The sequence below is a fragment of the Melopsittacus undulatus genome, chromosome 9, assembly GCF_012275295.1.
Source record: "Melopsittacus undulatus isolate bMelUnd1 chromosome 9, bMelUnd1.mat.Z, whole genome shotgun sequence".
Classification (NCBI taxonomy): domain Eukaryota; kingdom Metazoa; phylum Chordata; class Aves; order Psittaciformes; family Psittaculidae; genus Melopsittacus; species Melopsittacus undulatus.
The window spans coordinates 17,022,023-17,043,583 of record NC_047535.1 but is presented as its reverse complement, the minus strand read 5'-3'; the positions used below and the strand labels follow the sequence as shown (position 1 = coordinate 17,043,583).

The 21,561-nt window shown below is 40.6% G+C and overlaps 1 protein-coding gene across 3 annotated transcripts in view; it reads right to left on the bottom strand.

Annotated features, from left to right (window-relative positions):
- APBA2 (amyloid beta precursor protein binding family A member 2) overlaps window positions 1-16,219 on the bottom strand; it is a 93,176-nt gene extending 76,957 nt beyond the window's left edge. For all 3 annotated transcript variants that reach the window (XM_031045980.2, XM_031045981.1, XM_005145676.4), the window contains exon 1: window positions 16,122-16,219. The gene's annotated coding sequence lies outside the window, so the exon portion shown is untranslated. The remainder of the gene's footprint in view (window positions 1-16,121) is intronic.
- Window positions 16,220-21,561: the final 5,342 nt, after the last annotated feature.

The window sequence follows — 21,561 nt, the reverse complement described above, 5'->3', positions numbered from 1 at the left end:
ATCAAGTACCTTTCCATGCATTGGGCTAGTATTGTGACAAACGCTTCAACTTCTTCAAGGTCAAATTTTATTCTCAGAGTACAGCACTCTATGTGCATTGTGTAACGGCAAAATTTGCTAGTTCTAGAACAGAAGAGGGCTTTTTTTTCCCTAGCTGCTCTGTCGTACCTACTGAAGCTTCCCACTACATGCAAGAGGATAGCAGATGGATCCAGAAGTTCTGCCTCTGGCTTTGCCTGTTTCATCATTCCTTACATGCTACAGGCTTCATCTCACAGCATCTTATGGCTTTCTAGTGCATGAAAATTACCTTTGCCCAGGTGCAGAAATTATATGTATTTGTCTCTTCCATAGTCTTCTTTCTGGTTTCTCTGCATTTTTCTAGCCTTTGAATGTCAGACAAGACAGTATTATTTTTTAATACAGGGGAAAGGAAATTCCATGAAATATTAATAATCTTGTGGCACTTGACAGTATCAAAATATAATATCATATTACAAAATTAGAGTATAACAGAACATGCCTTTCTGATTTAGTAGTACTGAAAACATAATAAAACTTCAAAGGGGAAATTCTGTCCTCTCTGTTTTTCATAGTCCAAAGAAAATTGAATAGAGGATGAGCCCTTGGTAAGACCATGGCAGGGGGGACTGCAGCCTCTCTATAAAATGCTAGACTGCATTTTGGTAGCTTAGAGCATCCCAGACCAGACTGATCAAATCAAGGCATCTAGGTATTTGACTATGGACTGCTTGAGTTTCAAGCCTTTCAGCAATTCAGAATGGCTGTCATAGTACAAGAAATTCAGCATAGGAAAATGCTTGCCAAGAACAGGATGAAAAACACTGAGAAAGAAACAGGGTTATTTTAAATTTTTTAACATAATATGGTTAATTATTATGAAGCTTTGTCTCACAGGAATTTAAAAAATTTCCTCTCACTCTGAAATCCGTCAATGCAGCATACATAAAATAATTTCAAGCTTTAATTAAAAGAGAGTAGGCAGTGTACTTTGAAAGCAGAATAAAGATTTAGCTAACTCAGACTTTTCAAGCAAGACTCACATTTTGATTTCACTGTCTGTTCTTGCATTTTAATGTTTTAAGTATCCTGCTTTATGAGAAGGTTATCGCTTATTGCATGGCAAGCCTCAGCTCCTGTTCTCTCTCCACCTAAGAGTTCTGTCCCTGGTACAATCTGATAGGAAATAGCTGAGCCGACGTGAAGCTTAGCAACAAATGGGGGCGGGGGAAACAGCTACAAGCACTGACTGCTAGACCTATGCAACTGAAGAATATTGCTTAGAAGGGAAATGGCAGAATCTCATCAGTTGACAGTTTACATCTGGACTACTACAGGGAATAAACTACTTATATAACAAAGCATAGTGCATGGAGCTGCCCCTACAGGAATATGAATCGTTTGCTTGCACAGAGTCTAAGACCTCATAAGCTACTGCAACCAATTTACAGTCACTTATCTTGGGCATCACAAGGCTTTGATGTAAGATTCAATCACATCTTTGTTTACAACCTTTGCCAAGGCTTGGGGTCTCATTCGTTATACAGATAGCACAAGTCTGACTTCTTCATTACAGATACAATGTTTATGGAAGGAAGTCTATGTGCTTGTGAGCTTCAGCTGCTGTGCTTTTGGAAGGCTGATAACCAATTGTGTCAGTAGAGGGCACAAGAAAACAGCATTCCTCATCTAACATGCATAAAACTAAAGGAGAGCTTCCAAGGTGACTCCTCAAAAAGCCACTAGGTTAGCATTATCTGTTATCTAAACTGGACCTATCATATACAAAGCTTATAATAGTTGAATAAAAACTATTAGCTCATTTGAGAGAAAATTCACGATATTAATAACCGCAGGATGTTTCCAACATTCAGCTATCTGAAAACCTGAATGTCTGAAGATGAGGATTTATAAATTGCAAATGAAAGAACTAGTCCCTAGTGAGATCAGGCAAATGAACAACATGTTGGTAGATAATAAATCCTAAAGCACAAATAATCTCCTTAAACCTTCATCTGTGAATCCTAACAGTGAATTTACAAAAATATCCATCCCTTATACCCAATAGAAAATAATGTAAGCAAACAAAGGATGAAAACCAGGGTGGTCAAAATGCTCTTCACTACTGGGCTGTTGTATACAGAGGACCTTGGTGGAATTTACTTGATCTACTTGTAAAGAAAAACAGCTCACCGTCCTACAATTTGCAATGCAAATTTCAGCACATTATTTAATGCCTTTAAAAAAAACTCAATCAGTTATGGATGGATCATCCACAGTAACAAGTATCTTATAAGTGATGATACCATCTTTTATCTTAAATTAGGGTAGGTGGAGTTTTACATTTAGGGTGTTGTAGTTCCTTTGAACTCTGGTTCTCTGCATGAATGTCAGACAGATCTTTCAGTTCCCCAAAAAAGTATCAAGCACTTACACAAATGTTTAAATCTTCCATCACAGCTGTAGATGCTCTGTACATCAAAAGACCAGGATCTGAGAATTCTATCAGGAAGAGTTAATTAATAAGGTGCATATTTAGATAAAGCCTATTCCCAATTCCATTTAAGGATTTATTTCCAAATGTTACTACAATATGATATTAGGAAAGATAAAAATTGGGCTGATGTACACTGAATTTTCTGAGATGTAAGCTGTCTCTGCTATTGTATATCAATGTAAAGAATGATATTTGGACAAAGTCTTCAAGTCAGTCAAAAACACTTTACACAAAATTTGGTGCTTAATTTGCCTATTTCGTTCTTAGTTGTTTGTAACAACCTCTATTTGTTTTATGTGATTTAGCTATATTTGTGTATTCACATCTTTTTCCAAATCAATCTCCTTCTGTCTTTCCATTTTAAAGGAAACAGTTTCCTGTTATTTGTGGATTCTGGTATAAATATGAAGCAGATATATGACATTAAGAGTCTTTTTTTCCAGATATCTAGTTGAAAAAACATGAATATATTTATGTATGCACTAACATTTGCATAGATCCAAGTATGGAGCTACATATATATGCAAAGCAGTTAACCTTCTTCACGGTTACTCAGACACTACACCAATGACTGTCTATAATTTAGAATATGACAAAGTGCCACTTATGTAAAAGCTTTGAGCAGCTAAACGAATTACTACCCTATGTAGATTTCTACCCATGAAATTGTGGTACCAAAACCAGTGATCTTTTATTTTGGAGGATGGAGCTATGTTTTACTTTTCTTTTGTCTCATTCAGTATCTTTACTGCCTAAACAGAAGGTTTCAAAGCTTTTTTTCTTTTCTGATCCTGACATAAAGAGCAAATAACAGTCATATTTTAGTGAATACACACTTTGAAATCCCTGCTAATTTCTAAAACATACTACTGTTTCTCTTTGGGGAGCAGTGAATTGAGTGGAGGGGCAGAGGGACAACTGGTGGGGCTTTATGGATTCTGACACTAATCTTTGGTAAGGAGACAGATCCAAATACAAGTTTAAGGAAAGTCCTGAGATTTCAGAGAGACAACTCATTACTCAAGTACTCTGCAAATATTAGTGACTGTTATAAAAGACAATGCTGTTGTTTGTTAAATAATAAAATCCCTTCATGAATGGTTCTAAATGGAGGGTATGAAATAAAATACAGCGTGAAGCACAATTTTTAAAAGGATTTCTTATCCTTCAGGATAGAAGGGAACATTGCCTTCAAACTCAACACACAATGTATGTGGATGAAATAAAATATGCAATTAGCCTGAAGTTAAAGGATTCTTTGAAAAAAATGTGACTTTGGCTATCTTAACTGGCTATTCTAAGTTTGAAATCGGTTCTCAGTAAAAGTGGAAAGATGTTTCTCAAGAAATCCATACACAAAGTTGAAGTGAAATCCTTAACTGAACAAACTTTTCCGTGCTGAAACTGTAGGTATTAATTCTGTTATTTAAAAGGCTCCGCTTAAGGCCTGGAAGTCAGACATCATTAGCTGCGTAGGCTATGATACACAAGCCTCATCCCATCAGATCCTAATGGCTTATAAAGAACAAGGGAGGTACATGTATGTTGTCTAGTTGGAGAAGGTGTTGAAAACTGAAGAGGAAGGGATTGAATATTTATTAAAGTCTTTGACCATCTTTGGAAAAGGGCATCTCAATATTTTGTGATTTCTGTAGCAGCACAATGGAATCTTTATGATTCAAGTTTAAAAAAAAATCTAACAAGTCTACTGCTGGGAGATGAAACCTCAGTAGATGCATCATTTCTGAACATAGTTCCCCATATAATATCAGCCTACTCAAAGTCTGAGGAAGCATTCATTTTCTTTTAGACCTTCATGATGGTAACTGCAAGTTTAATTAGGGTTACTTAGATCTACAGTTGGCCTGAATAAGAGATCTGCTATGGACTGCAGCTGGCCTAACTACGGCATGTACAACAATCTCACATGGAAACACCTAAGTAAAAGAACTATCATATAAAAGGCATTAATCCTGCAGTGCAAGGTTGCTGTACCCCAGTGTGGGGCAGTACAGAAGACACAGGAAGCTTCATGCTTCATATCTGTCTATTACCTTACTTGTGTCATCTTGGCTATCAAAGGACTAGGGGAATATTAATGAAGCTTTAAAGACAGATGGATGGATAGATAGGTAGATAGATATAAAAGCTAGTACAAAAACAAGAATTTCTCCTGAATTTATATCATAATTCTGTTTTGTTTAATGCATTTAAATAAACAATATGTTTCCTAGGTTCTCAATAAATGTAGCTCTGCATTTGGATAATAGTTTCAAGAATTAATGTCTTTCCTTTCAAAATGGAATAGTTGTCAGATAACTAAAACGTCTTACCTGAGACATCACATTGGTACATTATGGGTCAGTCTATTTTGTATTTATCAGCAAATTTTCCAATAGTGTACTCTGCACCTCTTATCACTCAATGTGCAGAAAGTGGTTATAAGGCAAGAATGCAAATGGCAATGTGAGTCTTGCTAATACTTATTCTTCAGTGTTTTCATTATTTGTTCATAAATAGATTGGTTCATCTTCAACTGATGCTCAAGACAGTATGTATACAGATTTTGTTATAGAATCATAGAAAAGTTAGGATTGGAAAGGACCTCAAGATCATCTAGTTCCAACCCCCCTGCCATGGGCAGGGACACCCCACAATAAACCACATCACCCAAGGCTTAATCCAACCTGGTCTTGAACACTGCCAGGGATGGAGCATTCACAACCTCCCTGGGCAATCCATTCCAGTACCTCACCACCCTAACAGTAAAAAATTTCTTCCTTATATCCAATCTAAACCTCTGCTGTTAAAGTTTCTACCTGTTACCCCTTGTCCTATCACTACAGTCCCTAATGAATAGTCCCTCCCCAGCATTCCTGTAGGTCCCCTTCACATACTGGAAGGCTGCTATGAGGTCTCCACACAGCCTTCTCTTCTCCAGGCTGAACAGACCCAACTTCCTCAGCCTGTCTTCATAGGGGAGGTGCTCCAGTCCCCTGATCATCCTCATGGCCCTCCTCTGGACTTGTTCTAACAGTACCATGCCCTTTTTATGTTGAGGACACCAGAACTGAACACAATACTCCAAGTGAGGTCTCACAAGAGCAGAGTAGAGGGGCAGGATCACCTCCTTCGACCTGCTGGTCACGCTCCTTTTGATGCAGCCCAGGATACGGTTGGCTTTCTGGGCTGTGAGTGCACACTGCTGGCTCATGTTCATTTTCTCATTGACTAACACCCCCAAGTCCTTCTCCACAGGACTACCATGAATTTCCTTTTTGCCCAACCTGTAGCTGTGCCTGGGATTGCTCCCACCCAGGTGTAGGACCTTGCACTTGGCATGGTTAAACTTCATGAGGTTGGCATCAGCCTACCTCACAAGTGTGTTAAGGTCCCTCTGGATGGCATTCCTTCCCTCTAGCGTATCAACAGAACCACACAGCTTGGTGTCATCGGCAAACTTGCTGAGGGCACACTCAATTCCATTGTCCATGTCAGCAACAAAGATATTAAAAAAGACCAGTCCCAACACCGATCCCTGAGGGACACCACTCGTTACTGATCTCCAGCCGACATTGAACCATTGACCACAACTCTTTGAGCGCGACCATCCAGCCAGTTCTTTATCCACTGAGTGGTCCACCTATCAAATTGATCAGGTTTTGAATAAGCAATGTCTTGTCTACAGTTACATATATTTACAGCACAAAGTTTTACAATTGGCAGAATACAATCCTTAAAGAATACTACATATTATTTAACTGTCATGGTCATTGGGAAATTCAAATGTAGACTAACTCCTCTCAAAATAGAAAAATAGCTTTTTTTTTTTTTTCTATCATTAAGTCAACTAGGCTTCATCTTTCAATGGTTAATTCCTATGGTGTGAACAACTACACCATGGTAGCCTCCTAGTGTTAGACTTACAGCTGTATCCTGCTGGGGCTGGTAGGACATTCTGGGAGACCAGAGTACTGCAGAGAAGCTTGTAGCCTGTAGCAAAACTGAAGTCTTGAAATACTGCTGAGCTGCACTCAGTTCAAATCAAAGGTTAGCGTCCACTTAAATTGCAAAGATATGCCACCATCCCTTAATAATAAAACTTGCTCACAACTATAAAACAGCAACTACCAAACACTGTGCAGACCTTTCCTGGGCTTTCCCAATGGATTTTGGCAGGCACTTAGAAGGCTTCCCTGCAGGATACAACTTTGTACCATCATTGTTTCAATGGGACTAATGTGTTGCAAGCTGTCAACCAATCAGTTAGGGTCAAGCTCAGTTGTCAGCCCATCAAAGTCACAAGCTCATTTGATCATCTTAAAGTCAATGTGGATTTCCTCCTGTCAAAAGACAAGATTCATTGTTCCAGAGCATGGGGTGGGTAGGAAAATCTGAGTAGCAATATACAGATTTCAAGTTTCCCAACCTTGCAATGGTATTTGCCAGTGCTATAGTAGGTTATAACATTACCTTAATCACTACATTAATTCAATTAGGATTACCATTACTTAGATGAAAATGTGTAGCACTATCAGCTATTTAATGATAAAACAGCTGGTTCTGAAACTCTGGATGGCATTTGGCTTGTTTGTATTTATTATGAATATTTATTAATGCTAAGTATTATCTAGAAAGAAAACTCAAGCATGTATCATTCAAACAGATACTGGTTAATATTAAGGAATTCTTTTACCTGCAACTGCTATGCCACTGCCAGTCAGAAGAATGCCAAAATTATTTAAAGGTATCATATTGTCTGCAGATGTTTAAAGTACACATTCACAGTTCCTTTCTTCCTGGAGCTTCTGTTTTGAGTAGAAACTTGAAGCTGTGATTCTCACACGCTAACAGCTGGAGCCTGAACTAAACCATTAAATATCCTAAGACTCCCAACACTAAAAAGCATTAACAAATCTAAGCTAAATCAATGTTGGCTCAAGAATAAGCCAGAGCTTTTACTAATTTGTGATTTAAAACCTCCGAAACAAATATAGAGATAGGAAAAAAAAAATGCTGTCACAAAAGGCTAGCAGTGCTGTTATAAAAACGCCTCCCCTGCTCCACCAGTCAGTTTTCCCTTATTGCAGGCTTTAGGAAGCAAAGCAAAGATTACTAAGGTTCTTTACTATGGTTTTTATAAAGTATTTTTTCATGAAGTCAATCATTCTTGTACCAAAAGGTAAGATGTTTGTATGACAGCAAGCAGATCAGCTAACTCTATTATACTAAATGCTTCTGTATAAAGCAAGAACCAGGTTAAGACAGTACTGTGGATAGACCTTTGGGCAGCTATTCCAGAGATCTTAGTATTATTCCTGGTTCAGTCACTCAGCAGGGTGAATGATTCTGGGAAAGTCACTTCAGTGAGTCCCTACCTGTAAAACAGGGCCATCAAATTTATTTCCAATTAAGAAGTTCAAAAGCTAAGTCTTACCTGGCATGATAGTACAGAAGAATTACAGTGCTGATGTATACATCTCATGCTGTAATAAAACTGACACAAGATTATTCTAGAGTAATATAAATTACACCTTCTGTGCCTTTTACTTAGAGGAAAAACAGAGGGAAATTTCCCCCTACCACTGAAAATACAAAGTAAAATCCTTTATCATTACAAAAAAAGGCAAGTCTTTCATCAAGAAAGCAGGCAGTCATTTACCAGGAATGATGAATTCTGCTACTAACAACCTTCATAATATTGGAATCAGAAATGCAATGCAAATCTGTGTTTACTAGGAAGAGTTTCCCTCCAGTGCTCATTTTTATGCCTCTAATGCAGCACTAAGGATGGAATTTCTAGTCACCAGCAGAATTCCTTTCCTTTCTATCACCCAGGATGCAACAGCTCTTATCTCTTGGGCCATAATACATCAAATACTTCTACATAATTAAAGCCACACTGATTGACTGGCTAAGAATATCACAGAGATGTTTCCTTTTAAAGCTGCCTTATCTCTAATCAAGAGTTGTCTGCCAGTAACACAAGGTTTTGTGCCTAAAGGACATTACACACACACATATATATATACACACACACACACACACATGCATACATATAAAATATTTCATTCCTTTCTCCTCCACAACCCAGCAACAAAAAGAATATATAATAACTTTGTAGTATTAAATCAGTCTATGGAGGATGGCAAGAGGCACTTACTCAAGTAGACAAGATGCACACTTTCATTAAGTATTTAATCTTAATTTATATTCCTCCCTGATATAAGCCTTTATTGCACTACCAAACAGAACCTTTCCATATTTCATTGGTTTGTTCCTCTCTGAGATTTGTTATTATGGTTTATTTAAGAAAGAAAATCAGAAGAGGCCAAAAATACATAAAAAATTGGTGACGAGGTTTATGTCTTGTCAGGTTATGTTATACTTTAAGGTACTATTAACAATTCACACTTTTTAAATACAAATCTAGTAAGGGTTAATTTAAATATCAAGGCAAGTAATTCTGGTAGCATGGCAACATGCTATGCTGCATAGTAAGAATATAGAACCAAGGCAAGTCTGCTTCTTTCCCATCATGGATCAGTTTAGAAGAGTAAAATCAAAGAATGGTTTGGGTTGGAAGGGACCTTTGTGTTCTTTTGTAATTGTCTTTATGACTATTCCTACATTAGTAGTTGTAGCGGTCTTTGAAACTCAAGACAGCACAGCAACCCTGTGGAAACTGATGGCAGGCAGGATGGCCATCCTTAATAGACAGAAAGCTACAGGTTAGAACAAATAAATGAAAAAACACATGTTTAATTACAGTATTCAGTACAAAACTTCATTCACAGGAGAGATTCAATACAGATGAGGAGTGTAGCTGCTCTGAAGCAATCTTGCTTCTGAACAAGAAACAATCTGACCTCCATGCACCCTCCCTGATGCATTTGAAAAGACATCTCTCTTGGCTTTTAGAGTACAAGTTTTGAGGCCTATTTTAAGATTTAACTAAACCAAAAGTGTGCACTTGGCCTTGCACTGGAATGATATTTTTGTGATATCAGTGATTCTAGAAGGTAACCTCAGTTTTTTGATGTAATTTCATTCCTGGTGATAGGGGAAAATAAAACTAAAATTCTATGTCATTCCAGAACAGAGTCTGGTCTGTGCAACACTTCTACACTTCAGTTGCTTCAGTAACCAAGTACTCAAGAATATATTACCCTATAGAACAAAGAAAAGCCAAACTTACTTAGCAGTTCTGAGACTCCCTAGAAGGGCAGACTAGCCACTGAAGTACAGCAGATGACCTTCTGATTTTGAAGGGCACAGTGGGTGACAGAAAGTTCACCCAAGTACTGTTGTTTCTGTCAGGTGCATGAAGGCAGTAAGTATACAGAAGGCTGTGTGGCAATCTTACTTCCTTTATGATTCTTTCTGTCACATAAAGATCAGCTATTTCACTGGACCTGCACTCTGAATGCCAAACACAGCTACTCCTCTGGGAGGTTCTTAAAATACTGTTTGGATAGGTGCTGTCCTTGTGGAACTTGGGCTTCTCACTCTGTTACAGCTTGCAGAAAGGGGGGGAAATGCTGTTTAGAAATGCTTGTCTAAATGTTTGGAATAATGGAACACCAAAAAGACAGACATACGGCCTGAATTTTTTTGTTTCTTGGTAGTTGTTTATCTTGCTTTGTTGCAGATAAGACACTGATGACTTCATAGTCATGTGTTTCATGTAATTTGAGGCAGGTTTCACCTTGATTTTGAAATTGTAGCTAATGTTTTATCCAGGCTCCCTATTTCTACCTAAATATTCACTCTTTCGGAGCCTACACTTCCAAATTTCCTGTCACTTCCTCTTCCTCCTCAGGGAATTTTAGCATATAGACATACTACTATCACCACCAACAGTACAGATGTCTTGTTTCTCCTCCTCTTTTCCTTCCTTCCTTCCTTCCTTCCTTCCTTCCTTCCTTCCTTCCTTCCTTCCTTCCTTCCTTCCCTTCCTTCCCTTCCTTCCTTCCATGTTCTCTTGCTTTCCTATATGCTAGTTTTATTTATGTAATCAGTTCAGAACTTCTAAAGCAAGTCAGCACCTTAGATCTCTTCCTGAGCTTTCTCCAAGTTTTATTACCACAGTAATAAAACAGTGTCTGCACTGTCACAAATGCTTTGTGACAGCAAGAGCTGGGTCCATCTGTTTTTTGGTGCACTTTGTTTCTTCCTTAGTATGAAATACTGTAATGACTTAATCTTCCCTGTGATTAAGGATTCTTGGGTGCTACAGGATCACTTCAAATGAGACCAGTTATCTTCTGCATGCAGAAGGCTTAAGGAGCACCATCCACAGGCCCTTAAGAGGTCTGTCCATGTGATTCTTCCACAGACAGGCACAATATGTATGTGGAGAATTGAGGTGACATTGTCACCGCTGTTTCTTGCTAGTTTGTAAAGCAACTAAGGTTTACATCAACTGTTAGAACCTGAAGTCATGCAATGTCTTCTGCATTTATTCCCATACTTCCTGCTTCAGCAGCTTATCCAGAGCAAGAGACCACAGAGTAATCCCAGGGGATCATTCTGCTGTCATTCCTAAAACCTCAGCAGAATGAATCTCATTCTATGGACTCAGGCCCTTAACACTTTGGGATGGAACAATAAAAGTCTATAGATAAGAATGTGAATTCTCCATCTCTGATTATCTGCCAAAATATGAATTTTCTGTTCAATTTTTACTGGAATTAACTATCTCACTAAATCCCCTGGAGAATACTGTAGTGTCATGCTAAGATAATCACTTGGCTGTCACTCACAACAAATTCAAAGTGGAACAATGGAAAAGCAGAGATGTCTCTTATACAGTCACTGCAAGAAAAACACCTTACTGGGGAAAATGGAAATGAAACCAGAAGCCTATGCTCCTGTATTAGACAATATCACTTGGCAGTCTGGACTACAGTGGTCAACCATCTAGGGTCTGCACACCCACCAGAACAGTGTTAGCATTCACAGTTAGCATTACAAAGCTTTATATTGGGTTGTCAGCTGTTTGTTTAAGAAGATGTTGCTACACTCCTGGCAGTAGAAAGTAACTTGCCTGCTATGACCACGTTACAAAATCTTAGCAAAATCTAGCCACTGTACTCAGGTGAAAGAATTTCACTGAATTCTTCAACAATTGGATCCTTAACACACAAAAATAAATTATACAAAAAAAAACTGGCAAAGTCAGGCCTTTCTCCTGTAGAAGCATTTTATGAATGAAAGTAGCAGATCTCACTCTTTGAAATGACCAATGTTACTATATAATTGACTTGGGAAGAGGAGCTTCTGCAAAGGCTGTAGTTGACAAGTGTGTTGGGGTCAGGAGGAAGAAGGAGAGAGATGGTATCTCATCAAGTAAAAGGAAAGACAGAAGTCTGGAAATAATGCTAGCTGATGACATGCACACAAATATTCCTAACATCAGTATACAAAATGAAGTTCTAAAACTACTTCATTCAATTAATAGAATGTAAATACTCAATCTGCCTTTTAAGTAATAAAACAGTAGCAAGTTATTCCTGTGTGGCTGAATCTTCATTCCTAAGTCTGTAATTAGAAGGGCTATTTTCTGAAGGAAACATCATCTTAATAGTTCAAACCAGAAAACCATCCCAAGACACTCTTCTGTGCAGCTTCCACTGGTAGTCCAGGAGGGTATCAGCAGATGTCTGCATTGCAGAAGTACTGCTATTTAAAAATCCTCATTTAGACTCCAAACCTCACACTGATAATAGCTGACATATTTCTCTATTGCAGGACTTTTTGTACACATTTTTGCCAACTTTCCATTCCTCTTCATTTACTTCTGTTTCAAAAGAAAATAATCCCTTCCTGCATACTTCAGAGTATGCATCTTCAACAGTATTTCATGCAACCTTATCTGAGAACAGTAACACCTTTTCCTTGTCGTCCCTACCTACCTACAGGGCTTCTAGTTCTCCATCTTTTGTGTAGGTGGAAGTACCTATTAATCCCAGAGTTTTCTGTACCAGTCTGATCAGCTCTAACCTACTCCTCTTGAAGTGCAAGTCACCTTCCTCTGCTGCAGCAGGTGAATGAAGACAGTAAGTACTGCAATGAAAAAGGAAAAGAATGTCATGTATTCAAATAACAGCGCCTTTACCTACCAGCATCAGAAACAACTCAATCTATATGTGTTTTTACCAGTTGTGCAAGACCTTTCTTCTAGAAAAATCGTATCATTAGCCAAGATGAGACTTAAGTTCAGACAATGCTGAGAACTGAAATGAAAGCCTTCTTCCCATGGATGCCATGACTAATCCTAAGAGCTGCATGTTCAGCTCCTGAAGGCAGCATAAGCCTAAACCACTGAACACTGCAAGAAGCACATGGTGGTTTTCTCACAGCCCTCACGGGAAAATGGGTCCTCGGAGGAAAAAAAAAAAACCAACTTGCATTTCAATGTTTTCTCCAGTAGACTGAAAGCATTTGCAAGCATCCAAAGCACTTGTAATAAACCCAGTGACTGCATGTTTTGAGGAGTGTCTAAAAACTAATGAATTCTGGTTCTGCTTTCAGCTCTTCCTCTTAACTTGTGAAGTGCATGTGACTGCATCAGTGCTTTACTTTCTCCAGCCATAAGAAATGCCATTATGTCTCTTGCAATAATGTTGAAAGGCAACATTTTGGAGTGCCAAAAGATATTATGTAGAAAGGCTCCTGATGTCAAACTGTTCTTCCTTTTAGCTACATTAACATAAAAATATTTCAAGCAAATCTCTCTTCCTTGAGAGGCTTATAAAAAGGTATTAACTTGTACCAATAGTAATGTAGTATTACACACGTAACAGAGGCCAGTGTAACACACTTATATTCCATCTTTGCTGAGATGCATGGATTATCCCTAGAATGGAAGCTCTAGTTCATTCTTAAAAAAAAAAACCAAATATACCTGACTTCTGGAAACACATCTGCTTCTTGTATCACATATGGATAGGCACAAACATACAACTGTTTATAGGACTGTAGAATAATTCAGGTTGGAAAGAATGTCAGAGGTCTCTCATCCAATATCCTGCTCAAACCAGGGTCATCAGTGAGGCCTAATCAGGTTACTTAGAGCATTATCCAGTCTGGCCTAAAAACTCCAGTTCATTAATATCTTCCTTGTACTGGGGGGGGGGGGGGGGGGGGGGGGCAAAACTGGACACAGTATAATATTTGGGGACTACTGAATGATGACTAGAGGAGGATAATTACTGCCCTTGATCTACTGGCTGCATTCTTGTTCATACAGACCAAGATTCTCCTGCCTGTCTGTTGCCAGGGTACATGGCCGGTTCACATGCAGCTTACTTTCCACCAGAATCTCTGGGCTTTCTTGGTGGGCTGCTCCCCTGCCTCTATGGTTGCAATAACTTAAAGCATGAAAGCATCACCTTGTTTGTTTAAACAGATTACAAGGGGAAGGGATATAAAAAGATTTCAAAAGCACTTAAAACCTGGTACACTGGATGAGGTTTAAATCATGGCATTTTCACAAATTATTTCTTGGCAAATGTTCTTATCACAACAGCTGGAGAGATGGTAAAATTATGCTTCTTGAAGTGATTTCTCATGTTCACAGCCTTAAGTAAAGGTCACTTTTCAAAGACCTAGCTCTTGTTTAAATTCACATGCAGTCTCCAACCTGAACTGACATTGACCAAATAACTGTATAAAAAAGTGCTTTTCGGGATTCCTCCGTTTTCCTTTAAGATCAGAGAATCAAGGGGAAGCAATAAGCAGCTGCTGATTAGAGGCAACACTACAATTTTAAAAATAGCTTTAGATATTTCCAAGTGCAGATAAGGGTTAAACTATCAGAGAATTTAGGTTCAGGAAGCCTGATAATCAAGGTTTATAAGGACAAGTCTGCAGCCTGAAATCCTATGAGACCAAAGTGAAGTATGGACACCGGCTTCACCTTTAGTACTTTAGTATTCATAGAATGACATATAGAAAGAAAATTTTTCATCCTTGTCTGTCCCATATGGAGGAGAACATGGACTATACAGCGACAAACTGACCCAGGCCCAACCTTATGCTGTAACATAAACTTCAGCCTTATGCTTTCCAACACAGAGATAACCAGCATAAACACTGTATTTTTACTTAAGTAGCAATAAAGAATTACATTGAAATTCCTCTCCTTTAAAATTACCTTTACGTGTAAATACCATTGCTCACACACAATCACATAAAACTAAAGTAGCAGTTGCTTGTTTTCAGTTCTGCTGGTTAAGCAATGAGCGATTCTTGGGCAATGAGCATAATACGTGAAATATCTTTTCTGCAAGCAGATTTCCCAGCCCCTTCATGGTGGCCTTGATCAGGTAACACAACTGAAAAATTACTTGCATTTTTGTACCCAAACTGGTCACAGTAATTTAAGACTTCTCTTAAACATCTCTGCAATTGATGTTATCTCTGTACTACGAATGTTGTATGACCTCTTGTTTTTACTTCTTGCATGCCCCCACTATCATGCAACAGCCATGATCAAAATGACATTGAGGATGCAAAGTACGTAAATCTGAAAGCACAGGCTGCTAGTTGAGGCAGAATAAGCCAGCCTTTGCCTTTCCAAGACGCAGCTCCAAACGCAGTATTCCCTTCCTCTTCCCCACCCCCATGCCTTTTGTTATGGCAATACAAAACCCCCCGCATATTCAAAAGCTGTTCAAAAAGGGTAAACCAGACCAAACTACAGTATCTCATGCTACCTTATCCCAACAAAAATCAAGTATTCTTAACTGAGCAGCTTTTTCCCTCTGTATCTCATGATGAACGGAATGGGAAAAAGAGTGGATCAAAAGCTCTGATCCATTTGCTACACTGGAGGCATGAAATCAGAAACATATGCAAACTCTTGGCGGTGCTGCATTAGGCGAGGGCTCCTCTCGCATTTATTTTGAATCTATTAAGGCAAGCAGACTCTTAAGCCTCCCGCCCTCCCACAGAACACTGGCATTGTGCACGCGTTGCATTGTCGGTCCCTGCATTACCGAGGACAGGCGCTGAAGCAGGGCCGGGGTGAGGCGGTCAGGATGGCGGGCAGGGCCGAGTGCGAGCTGATGGCGAGCCGGTAGCGGAGGCGCCCGCCGCCAGCAGCGGCAGCCCGGCTCCGGTGGTCGCTGCAAGCTCCCCAGCGGCTGACAGGAGGCGGTGCCGCCCAGCCGGAGCACACAGAGGAGCAGCTCCGCGATAGCGGGGACGTGTGGGTGTGCGGTACCCTGTGCGTCGGAGCACCCGCGCCACCGATCGCGACCACCCCAGCGGCGCCGCCATGCCGGAGGGGCTCTCGTTCACCCCGACCCCGTACCCTTGCGGGCCGCTCTGTTGCCAGGGGATGTGGATGGGGATGTGGATGGGGATGTGGATGGAGATGTGGATGGAGGTGCAGCAGCGGTGAGAACAACCCCTCGGGGCGGGCAGCCCCCAGACCCGATTTCGAGGAGAGCAACGCCCGCTCTCGTGACGCCCCCTGAGAGCCTACCCGGCCACAAGGGCTTCCCGCGCCCCTGAGGGGAACCGCAGCGATGCTGCCGCCCCACCCCCGACGGCACTGGCAGCTGGTGCCCTGACCTGCGTCCCCTCTCCTTACCTCTGCTGGTAGCGGTGGAGCCGATGCCCACCCCTGAGGCGCCGCGGCGGGGACGAGGGGGCAGCCGCAGTCGGTCTTTTGTGTGCCTACCTCAGCACCACACACCAAGGAGACTGGTGGGCCCGGGAAGCTGCGTGTGAGAATACCGCCAGCCGCCCGGGAACCTGCATGGCGCATAGCCCGACCGCAGCGGCTCCTCGAAGGGCCGTGTTGGCGGGACGCGACGGGGAGCCCGTCCCTTCGGGCCTGCTGCCCACACCGCCCGGTTGCCCCCGGCCTTCCTGCCAGTCTCCGTGCTCCGGAGCGCGGGCGTCGCTCCCCGCTCACAGGTCTTGCTTGGCCTGCGCCCACCTAGGGTGGAAGAGGAAACGGCAGAACTCCTTGAGGGGCCTGGCAGAGGTGAGGTGATGCCGGGTCCGGCCCTGAGTTTCTCACAAAATGGCACAAATGTGGGTGGCTCGGTGATGTGGGCTAACTGTCAAGTATGTTCTTCCACGCATACTGAAGGCTGGAGGCTCCAGCCTCATACCTGCCCCGTGAGGAGCTTGCCCAGATATGGGTGCTGAGGAGGCCACCCTGGACAAAGCCTGTACCCCACAGGGGCTCAGCTTCAGTGGTGGGCCATAGTGTGTGTTGTTTCCTGAGGCTCTTCGACGCCGTTTTCCTGTGGAGCGCATTCCTGAATGCCAGCTGTGTAATCTTGCTGGTTAATGACCTCAGCAGTTCCTTGTTGCTTGAGGTGCTTCAGTCCAACAAAAATCAAAACACCAACGTTTTGAACATTACAGCAGAGGACTACACTGGATTTAGTTGCATTCCATTATATGGCCAGATATATGAGATCAAATAATTATTTTTATGCACTTACACAGATAATACATAGATCCCCTCCCAAGATTAAAAGTGGAAGATGTAGTATTTAAAAGTCTACTGAAAAGGGTTTCTCCAAGAACATTTCTTACAGTGAACGATAAGCATAGCTGGTTCCTCAGACCCTTTATTTATTGAAACTACTAGATCTTTTTTATGCAGGTAGTTGATGGTGATTATGTTGTATCTGAAGGAACATATGTGCTATCAAGTGCTCATAGACTAATTATGGCAGGACTTGTATGTAAATACGCAAATTTGAGACTTGTAGGAATTCTTGAATGTAAACAGTAATCTTTCTTATGACAGCAAAAATGAAAAGCTGTCCTAATGTAATTATGTTGCATTCCAATCAGCTAGATATCAATGTTCACTATAATAGCTGTGTGTCCAGCTTGGTGTGCTTTTGTTTGCCTTGGGGTACCTATACCAGTTGCTTAGCACTGAGTCAAATTCCATGTACGTGCAAAGGCCCTTCATGGCAACACCGTTTTGTGGTGATTTTTCATTTTATTATTATTTGTGAGGTTTATTCAGTTGTTAAAATTTCTATTAAGATTCACTAAGTACAGAGTAGCCATTTGCTACTAAGAGGTTATTTCTGTCATGGTTTTCTATGGTGACTTTTCTCAGCTATCCCCTTATATATCCTAATTACTTGGGTGATTTTGGTTCTCTTTGGAAGAGAACTCAAACATTACGTAAATGGTTATGCATGCATGTTTTACATAAAACTAAAGGAAATTATATGTAATCTGTAGGTGGGTTGTTTAAATATTTGGCAAATCATGTTTTAATTCATACTATTAATTCTCAGAATTAACTTAGAATCATAGAATAGTTAGGGTCAGAAAGGACCTTAAAATCTAGTTCCAACTCCCCTGCCATGGGCAGGGACACCTCACACTAAACCATGTCACCCAAGGCTCTGTCCAACCTGGCCTTGAACACTGCCAGGGATGGAGCATTCACAACCTCCCTGGGCAACCCATTCCAGTACCTCACCACCCTCACAGTAAAGAATTTCTTCCTTATATCCAGTCTAAACTTTCCCTGTTTAAGTTTTAACACATCACCCCTTGTCCTAGCACTACAGTCCCTAATGAATGGTCTCTCCCCAGCACCCCTATATCCTCCCTTCAGATACTGGAAGGCTGCTATGAGGTCTCCACTCACCCTTCTCCAGGCTGAGCAGCCCTAGCTTTCTCAGCCTGTCTTCATATGGGAGGTCCTCCAGTCCCCTGATCATCCTTGTGGCCCTCCTCTGGACTTGTTCCAACAGTTCCATGTCCTTTTTATGTTGAGGATACCAGAACTGTACACAATATTCCAAGTAAGGTGTCATGAGAGCAGAGTAGAGGTGCAGGATCACCTCCTTTGACCTGCTGGTCACATTTCTTTTGATGCAGCCCAGAATGTGGTTGGCTTTCTGGCCTGCAAGCTCACACTGAAGCCAGCTCATGTTCATTTTCTCATCAACCAACACTCCCAAGTCCTCCACAGGGCTGCTCTGAATCTGTAGCTGTGCCTGGGATTGCTCTGACCCAGGTGTAGGACCTCGCACTTGGTATCCAAACTTCATAAGGTTGGCATCAGCAATCTCACAAGCTTGTCAATGTCCCTCTGGATGGCATTCCTTCCCTCCAGTGTATCAACTGAACCACACAGCTTGGTGTCATCAGCAAACTTGCTGAGGGCACACTCAGTCCCGCTATCCATGTCACCAACAAAGATGTTAAACAAGACCGGTCCCAACACCGATCCCTGAGGGACACCACTTGTTACTGATCTCCAGCTGGACACTGAGCCATTGACCACAACTCTTTGCATGTGGTCATCCACTTTATGAAATAGCCTCATATGCATAAGGAAGTTTTTGCTTTCTCAATCAGTATACCAAAGGCAGTTTGATAGGGCATATATGGGTTTTCTTTTTTGGGTTTTCTTTTTGAAGTTACTGCAGCTGCAAGCATTGTACTACAACTGACCTCTCAAAGACTGCAGAGGTCCTAAAGGCACTGATATATATTTTTTAAATTCTGAAATTAGAGTTCCTAACAAACATTCTCCCTCCACCTCATTTTGGAGACAGTGACTGAGACAGATATAGAAGATTACATACCAAAATGGAAGGTAAAAATACAGTGTAATGGTCTAAACTATTAGTTACCTTTCTGTCTCTAGTGCCACCCAGCACTCTTATGAGAAGCACCAGGGGATTTTAGGGATTTCTTCTGTTTCACAGTCTAATAATTTGGCCAACATGAGAACTGCTTTGGTAAAAGAATCTAGTATTTATTGACACAATTAACTCTGTTTCTCTTAATTAAGGGTTCTTGAATCAAAAAAACCCCAAATATGTAAGATCACTACACGAAGAATTTCTTGTAAGGAAGGAATCAAATGAAATGCCAAGGAAATCGTTCAGAGCACCTCCTGTAAATAGCTCAACTACATATTGCAAACATCTCCATGTTTCCTAATCTTTCTATGAGACTTCCTTGGTCACACTAACTTCCATTCATTTATCTTAGCAAAAAAGTCCAAATCCAAGGGCTGTCGTTAACAGTCAGGAATGCTTCTGCATGTGCATTAAGTACACTCTAATCTCAGCATTAAGCACAGAAGTATTATACACCCAGGAAATGGTCTGCAGAAGCAAGTGCCATCTTCAGTTCCTCATTCACAGCTTTCTGAATTTATAGGCTGTGTTAACCATATTAAGACACTGTATTAAGACACATGACAAAGTACATTCTTCCAAAACTTGTGATAAATTGGTTAAATGTGGTGATAATGAAAGCAATTGAATTCAGAATGAAATACCCAGTGGTTTTGGTCTGGATCTGGTTTTGGTTTGCTTTTACTTGAGGTGAATTAATTGCAATATAAGTGCAACAGAACCAGGGGTTTTGCAAACTGTGAGGTTACCTTTTAAAAGGCACGTAATTAGCTTTCTGAGTTTGCTTCTAGGTTTGTCTCTTCATACAAAATTGGATTCATTCTGCAGCCAGTTGTCCTCCTCCCACCTAGGAGAATCTTGAGGGTTGCATAAAGTAAAAAAAGACATTTTACATGATTTAATTATGAGCCCTTTAGCTGCTGCATAATGTTGATGGAGTCCAGAAAAATGTGTCTTGTCTGCCTTAGGCAGCATAAAATGGGAACATGCTTGTGCTCAGAAGGGAAAAAAGACACATGGAAAGACTGGAATAGGGAACATGCACTTGACAAATGACTCAAGTGTGAGAAAATTAACTGGCAAAATATTGACAGTTCATCCTCTGAAAACTTGACATTGTCAGAAAAAAAAAAGGTTTCACTGTACCTGTTGGGAAGAAGCAAAAAAACTCCAAACCAAAACACAAAAACACCATAAAAAAAACAACCAACCAAACAAGCCAACAAAGAACTGAGTACCCATTGTCAAAGTCTAAATGCCTTCCAAGCTAATCAGGCTCCAGTTATTTGAATCACTGTTGTTCTTGCCAGAAGCCGTATACTGATGCAACAGAGGTATATCACTAAGTGTCCCTCCACTGGAACAAATCACGGTTCTCTATTGCTCCAGTTTCCATCCCTGAATTTAACTTATGTTGCTCCCCTATTATAATCATGGCAGTGACCAAGGGTAAGGCCCATATATCTAACATCCCAAATCCTTTAGAAAGTCAGAGCAAAAAATGACTTGTGAAGGCTGTTGTGTTTAAGGTGGAGGACTGTAAGTTTGTTAGGGGCTGATTCTGTTCCCACAGGAATTTTCTCTCAATGCATCTTAGCTATCTTCAGATTCTTCAGCTGTCCAGTTCTCTTGGCTGTTCCTTCCAAGTCTGTAGCTCCAGAGGTGAAAATTCTCATGTATTGTAGTACATACCCAGACAAATAATGCTATCTGATCCCACCAAATGGTATGAACTTGTAGTAAGTGTGCCCCAGTTTTGGGTAGTGATTAATTTTGCAGACCTAAACCCTCCTTTTTGTGGGGGCTATTTTTTTGTTAGTATCTTGACTTCCACCTTAGGAGGAGTCAGATGAAATTTACAAACTGTGAGATAGAAGCCTGACTTAGTTATGATGAACAAAATACATCAGCTGAGTGAGTGCTAACTAATCCCACTGCAGTCAGGAAAAAGCATTACAAGTCTCTTTCTGTTAATAAAATGGGGAGCACAAGGAAGCAAGTGAAGTAAGTATTGTTTACTCAAAATGTCCATTCCCTCATAGTATATCAAGCCACTACTGTGAGTGTATTGATGATACATGTTATACACAAATTTCCACCACCTTCAGACAGGACAAAGAAATGGAGTATGACCTAAGGAGAACTGCCCTGTTTTCTGTTGCATGAAATTAAGGGTATTAGGTTCAAAGACTTGTGTTCAATTATCTTGACATGTAACTAGTGAGGCTTCTAATCTTGGCATTCCTGTGTATTTTTTACAGAAAAGATGCCTTCCCATCTCTGAAAGAAAAGAAAGAGAAAAGCAGGTTTGCCGATAGAGTGTCTCCTAGAACGGCAGAATCATATTTCAGGAATATCAAATCACCCTGCTTTTCCTTCATGAGCCTT